Source organism: Bos taurus, chromosome 5 (genome assembly GCF_002263795.3).
Source record: "Bos taurus isolate L1 Dominette 01449 registration number 42190680 breed Hereford chromosome 5, ARS-UCD2.0, whole genome shotgun sequence".
Lineage (NCBI taxonomy): Eukaryota > Metazoa > Chordata > Mammalia > Artiodactyla > Bovidae > Bos > Bos taurus.
Genome location: NC_037332.1, coordinates 19,152,400 through 19,159,163, shown reverse-complemented (window position 1 = coordinate 19,159,163; position 6,764 = coordinate 19,152,400). Strand labels below are relative to the sequence as shown.

The window sequence follows — 6,764 nt, the reverse complement described above, 5'->3', positions numbered from 1 at the left end:
TATATCAATGTTGGTTTTTCTGCTTAGAAAAAGACCATACTATCAAGATATTTCTATTCCTCAGCAACTCTGAAATAACAAATCATAGCTAATTAAAGAAAGAAAAAGAGCAAATTGATTTAGAGACAAATTTGGGTTTCACTCTTTGTGACCCCATGGACTGTAGCCCGCCAGGCTCCTCTGTCCATGGGGATTCTCCAGCAACAATACTGGAGTCAGTTGCCATGCCCTCCTCCAGGGGATCTTCCAAACTCAGGTATTAAACCCAGGTCTCCTGCACTGCAGGCAGATTTTTTACCATCTGAGCCACCAGAGAAGCAAACAGAGAGGTCCGAACAGGGACTTGAACCCTGGACCCTCAGATTAAAAGTCTGATGCTCTACTGACTGAGCTATCTGGGCATTAGAGATACCAAAGGAACATTTCATGCAAAGATGGGCAAAATAAAGGACAGAAATGGTATGGACTTAACAGAAGCAAAACATATTTAAGAAGAGGTGGCAAGCATACACAGAACTATACCAAAAAGATCTTAATGACCCAGATTACCACGGTGGTGTGCTCACTAACTTAGAGCCAAACATCTTGGATTGTGAAGTCAAGTGGGCCTTAGAAAGCATTACTATGAACAAAGCTAGTGGAGGTAATAGAATTCCAGTTGAGCTATTTCAAATCCTAAAAGAGGATGCTATGAAAGTGCTGCACTCAATATGCCAGCAAATTTGGAAAACTCAGCAGTGGCCACAGGACTGGAAAAGGTCAGTTTTCATTCCAATCCCAAAGAAAGGCAATGCCAAAGAATGCTCAAACTACTGCACAATTGCACTCATCTCACATGCTAGTAAAGTAATGCTCAAAATTCTCCAAGCCAGGCTTTAGCAATACATGAACCATGAACTTCCAGATGTTCAAGCTGGTTTTAGAAAAGGCAGAGGAACCAGAGATCAAATTGGCAACATCCATTGGATCATAGAAAAAGCAAGAGAATTCCAGAAAAACATCTTCTACCTTGACTACAACTAAAGCCTTTGACTATGTGGATCGCCACAAACTGTGGGAAATTCTTAAAGAGATGGGAATACCAGACCACCTTATGGTTTTTCCAATGGTCATGTATGGATGTGAGAGTTGGACTGTGAAGAAGACTGAGCACTGAAGAATTGATGCTTTTGAACTGTGGTGTTGGAGAAGACTCTTGAGAGTCCCTTGGACTGCAAGGAGATCCAACCAGTCCATCCTAAAGGAGATCAGCCCTGGGATTTCTTTGGAAGGAATGATGCTAAAGCTGAAACTCCTGTACTTTGGCCACCTCATGTGAAGAGTTGACTCATTGGAAAAGGCACTGATGCTGGGAGGGATTGGGGGCAGGAGGAGAAGGGGACGACAGAGGATGAGATGGCTGGATGGTATCACCGACTCAATGGATGTGAGTTTGAGTGAACTCCGGGAGTTGGTGATGGACAGGGAGGCCTGGCGTGCTGCAATTCATGGGGTTGCAAAGAGTTGGACACAGCTGAGCGACTGAACTGAACTGATTACCTGCCTCTGGAGAAATCTGTATACAGGTCAAGAAGCAACAGTTAGAACCAGACATGGAACAACGGAGTGCTTCCAAATTGGAAAAGGAGTACGTCAAGGCTGTATATTGTCACCATGCTTATTTAACTTATATGCAGAGTACATCATGCGAATGTACTGGATGAAGCACAAGCTGGAATCAAGATTGCAGGGAGAAATATCAATAACCTCAGATATGCAGATAACACCATCCTAATGGCAGAAAGTGAAGTGGAACTCAAGAGTCTCTCGAAAGTGAAAGAGGAGAGTGAAAAAGCTGGCTTAAAACTCAACATTAAGAAAACTAAGATCATGGCATCTGATCCCATCACTTCATGGCAAATAGATGGGGAAACAATGGAAACAGTGACAGACTTTATTTTCTTGGGCTCCAAAATCACTGATATGGTGACTGCAGCCATGAAATTAAAAGATGCTTGCTCCTTGGAAGGAAAGCTATGACCAACCTAGACAGCATATTAAAAAGCAGAGATATCACTTTGCCAACGAAGGTCCACACAGTCAAAGACATGGTTTTTCCAGCAGTTATGTATGGATGTGAGAGTTGGACCAAGATGGCTGAGTGCCAAAGAATTGATACTTTCAAACTGTGGTGCTGGAGAAGACTCTTGAAAGTCCCTTGGACAGCAAGGAGATCAAACCAGTCAATCCTAAAGGAAACCAGCCCTGAATATTCATTGGAAGGACTGATGCTGAGGCTGCAACTCCAATACTTTGTCCACCTGATGTGAAGAGCTGACTCATTGGAAAAGACCCTGATGCTGGGAAAGATTGAGGGCAGGAGGAGAAGGGGACGACAGAGGATGAGGTGGTTGGATGGCATCACTGACTCAATGGACATGAGTCTGAGCAAACTCTGGGAGTTGGTGATGGACAGGGAAGCCTGGCGTACTGCAGTCCATGGGGTCACAGAGAGTTGGACACGACTGAGCAACTGAACTGAACTTGGGCTTCACAGTTCCTTTGGATTCTTTAAAATAACAGTGAGTGGAGAAAAAATATTTATAACATTTCTTCAAAAGTTACTTTTTAAGGTTTTTATCAGAAATAAATATGGACAAGATTTATGCCAGATAGAAAGGTATCTGGTTAAGTGAGAGATACATTAAATTCAGATATAAATACTGAAAGTGAAAATAATTGACTGATTTCTTCATTTGAACTAGTAATATATTTTTGTTTCCAGTTATGAAAAATGGATATAGATGAGGTTCTATCAAATACCATTCAAGATGTATCTGCCAGAGTGATTTTTTTTTAAACAACGCAATTCAAATCAACCTTAAAATGGTTATCAATTGCACCTAGAAACAAAAACTCAAACACCATATGACTTACAAGAAATTATCTAAATTCTGTGATTTGACCTCCACACTCTCTCTCCCCTCCTTCACTGGACTCTTTTATTGCCTGACTCTTATTGTATTCCTTGAATACACCAAGATGGTTTCTACTGTAAATTTTTGCTGATGTTGGCCCCTTTACCTAGAAGCTTAGCTTTCGTCTTAGCCTGCCTTGTTTTTGTTGTCCAGGTTACAGTGTAAATTCCTCAATGAGAATGTATCTCACAAATGGTCTAGATTAACCTCCCCTCATCTCTGCTGCCTCTGGTTCAATCCCATTCAATCAGCTTGTTTCCTTTTCCTCAAAGCATGTGTTATTATCTGCAATCATCCTGTCTTTTTGTTTTCTTGATGTTCTATGTCCTCTTTAGAAAATAGGCCTCTGCCCATTTCCAGGAGTCTAGAACAGTGCCTTTCGCACAGTGGGTCTTGAAAATAATTTTTGATGAGCTTTCAAACGTGATATTTGAAAGGTTGTTGAAGAATATGTCAGTTATTTTAATAGAACATTTCATTTCCTGGGTCAGCAAATTTTATGTCTGAAAAATTCTAGTCTAAAAAAGTCTGGCCTAAAGGGTATTAAATGTCTAACTTAAAAATGAAGATCATTCCTCAGTGTTCAAATTTGCCTAGAAGGTTGATCTATCCATCTATTCATCTATTTCCGTCTATCTATCTATCTATTTTGTATATGACATTTAGGAGACATATATATTCATATGGAAGAATGAGATCATACATACTCTGAAGAAGAAATTTGGAAGTGAATCTCATTAAAAATATTTTCTGAGCAGTGTTTGCCCTCTGTCAAGTAGCTGATGATGTATTTCTGATTAATTTTAAATAGTAACATTTCTACTGAGGTAAAAGGCACCCCCAACCCTCATCTCCGAGTACTGCACATACACATAAGCACATTCTCTCAGGATTGGGATGGTACTCAGAGGAAAAAATACTGGTGCTAAGATGATAATGAAATTTCTAGTTACCATGGCTACATTTAATCAGAGTCTATATATGTATGGGAGTTCCTACATCTAGCTAAAAATGTGTAATGATATTCATCTGGCATAGAATTTGACTAATAATTAAATCCAGTTATATTAAAAATCTACCACTATCTATCAAATGAAGATTTACTCTTCACTTGCATCAGACAGAATTCAATAACATGGCCTCTGAGCATCTCCTGTATCATGCCTGACTCTTGCCTGTGAATGTGATGGATTTCATTCCTGTCATTAGGTTACATTATGTATTATAACAAAATTGAAGGGATTCGCAAATGCAATGAAAGTTCCACATTAATTGACTTTGAGTTACTCGATAAGATTATCCTGGGTGGGTCTGACCTGATCAGACGGGCAGCTCCATATTCAGAGCCTGATATGAACAAGGACCACAGCCACATCAAACACTTCAGGAACGAACGTGAGTAGTACACAAATTGATCTATTTTAATTTCACAGTATTAGTGCAATAAATCCTCCCAGAAAAATGAAGAATTCTTTATAATTTGATAATTCATCCCTAATTTTCCTGTTTAAAATGTATATTTTTGTATATACTATTCCCTCAAAACAAAGATCCCTCAGGTTTTTTTATACCAATTACAGTCTGCCAGTGTCCTTCACACACTGTAAGGCCTCTTTAAACTTTATGTGGTAAGAACCACATGACAACTCCACAGACCTGGGGCCTGCAAGAGAGTAGACTAGGCCAAAATCAAGTAGGCTGAAGATCAGCATGAATTTTTTTTTGGAATGAATAATGTCTTGATGGCAAAGAGTCTTGAAACTGTTCTGCTGACAAACTCACATATTTGCATAAGAGACAGCAGGAGGCGGATGTAGTACTAACCATTAGGTTCTATTATGTTTAAAAGGAACATTAATTCAATTGTTTCTGGCTTAAAAGTGAACTTATATTCACGTTGCATGCTGAGATTCCATCCAGTGCTCCAAAACATCCGCATTCATTAAGTACTTTATTGCCTTCTATTCATTTCATCCCTTTCCTAAACCACGGGCTCACTCCACAGTCATCTCCTTACCCTGCCTTGTTCATCCTTAAGAAGGGGCTCATTTCCCTTCCTTTGTGTGTTTTCTTTGCCGATTCCTAATTATTTTACTGCATTAGTCGAAGCTGTTAGCAAAGTCGCTCCAAGAACAGACTTTGTAAGAGTGACAGATTTTGACTTTCATATAAAATTATAAACCCGTGTCCATGGAAACAGAAGGGAAAGCAAAACCTGATATTCCCTTCCTTTTTATCTTGCCGGGTGGCACAATGAAAAATAACCACAGTGGAAATAGCTGAGAACAATTATGTGCTGTAGCAAATCCAATATCCCAGGTGTCAGGAAGGCACGGTTCCACAGCCTGCAGTTTTTGGTCTGTTGCTAAGGAGGTTCATTTACCATGTTTCAGCCACTAGAAATCCCGATGTGTGATTCTGATCTGTTATAAACCTGAAAGCAACAGAATGTTAGGTTTTGAGAAATAATTTGTTTGAATAGGATTACTATGACAGCTTTGAAATGACGGAGATGTATATACCTGTGAATACTTTCCTGTGTATTTGTCAGTATAGTACTGTGATGGCTGTGGAAATTTGCCATTGACATCTCCTTCAAGAGGACCTGTTGGTGGAGAAAAGTTGATGGAGACCCTCAGCTGCCCTCCTTTAGAATCCATCCCACTGGCCCCTTTCTGATTGGCCCCAGCTAATGACCAAATGACAGAGGGAACTACGGAGAAAGAGGGAATTCTTATGCATTTTGATGGCTTGAGAAGAAAAAAAAAACAGTGAAATTCAGTTCTTTTGGAAGAAAATTTCTTCCATCTGACTTGAAGCTCTGCTTTCTTGGCTTATGAAGATATGAAGGGAAAAGTAAAAATAGATACAGTAAGCAAATGTAGGGAAAAAAATCAATAGAGCTTCTCCAAGTGAGACCTAAATATCAATCACTGGAAGAGTCTAGAAAGCAAATAATAAGTTATCATTAAATACTTTGTGGTCTATGGTCTTGCATATTTTCCATGTTTACTACTTCCATCTAATACATATACCCTATACCTTTATGGAATATTCTTTTACTTGGCTGTACTGGGTCTTAGTTGCAGCAGGGAGATCTTTACTGCATCATGTGGGATATTTTTCGTTGCTGTGCATGGACTCTAGCTGTGGCGCTCTGGCTCAGAATTTGTGGTGCGCAAGTTTAGGTCCTCTGCAGAATGTGGGATCTTAGTTCCTTGACTAGGGATCGAACCTGCATCCCCTGCATGGCAAGGCAGATTCTTAACCACTGGACCACCAGGGGAGTCCCATTTATGAATATTTTCGATATTAAAAATTTTGGAGATGAAGGGGTAAAAGGGTAATCTCTGATTTCTTCCTCTTCTTTCCTTGCTCTTTCCCTTCATACTTTCTTCCACTTTACCTAACACAATTTTCCTCTGGGGCGTGAAGGTAGAATGGTAGAAGTGGTTCACCACCTGTAAAATCTCAAAGATCTGAACTAAGTCCCTGATGGGAGGTGACACAAGCCATCCCTGAGATGCTAAAGGATATTATTGGCTTATAATGGAGGTAAGGTGAGACTAGATAACTTCTAGGAAAATGATTTCTTATTGTTGCTCTGCCCATCTAGTCTTCTAGCTTTGAAAAAAAAAAAATCAAGTTTCATGACCTTATAAAGGGAAATCCCTAAAGGGTTAACTTCCACATACCTAAAATCTATTCCTTACCTGGGTAATTCCTATTAGTAATGCCAGCTTCAATACAAACTGGTGAAAGAGAGACAGCATTGAATATACAGATATCATGTCTCCATGGCTTTGC

General features: G+C 39.7%; 1 non-coding gene across 1 annotated transcript; it reads right to left on the bottom strand.

The window, feature by feature from the left end:
- Positions 1-328: 328 nt before the first annotated feature.
- TRNAK-UUU (transfer RNA lysine (anticodon UUU)) lies at positions 329-401 on the bottom strand. Its single transcript has one exon. It is a non-coding gene; the product is annotated as a tRNA-Lys (tRNA).
- Positions 402-6,764: the final 6,363 nt, after the last annotated feature.